The 282-nt window shown below is 63.5% G+C and overlaps 1 protein-coding gene across 1 annotated transcript in view; it reads right to left on the reverse strand.

The window, feature by feature from the left end:
• The window catches only part of LOC119592485, a gene marked incomplete at its 3' end in the record, with an annotated part of 49,771 nt that overhangs the window by 14,523 nt on the left and 34,966 nt on the right, over positions 1–282 (reverse strand).

Consider the following 282-nt stretch of genomic DNA (forward strand, 5'->3'; position numbering starts at 1 on the left):
TAGGGGGGGGGGGGGATTTTGTCAGATTCGAAGCCAATGAACTACTGATGTCCGGGAGTTGGGGGGGTGGGGGTGGGGGAGGGTGGAGGGGGGCGGAGGTCGGAGGTAGACGGAGGTGGGGGAGGGGGAGGGGGAGGGCGATATCTAAGGGGGTGGAGGGGGGGAGGGGGGAGCTGAGTGAGGCTATGTATTGGGGGATGGGGGGGAGGGAAAGGAGGGGGGGTTAAGGAAAAGGAGAGGGGGGGGGGAGATGAGTGAGGCTATGTAGTGGAGATAGATAGA

The sequence above is a fragment of the Penaeus monodon genome, chromosome 30 (genome assembly GCF_015228065.2).
Source record: "Penaeus monodon isolate SGIC_2016 chromosome 30, NSTDA_Pmon_1, whole genome shotgun sequence".
Lineage (NCBI taxonomy): Eukaryota > Metazoa > Arthropoda > Malacostraca > Decapoda > Penaeidae > Penaeus > Penaeus monodon.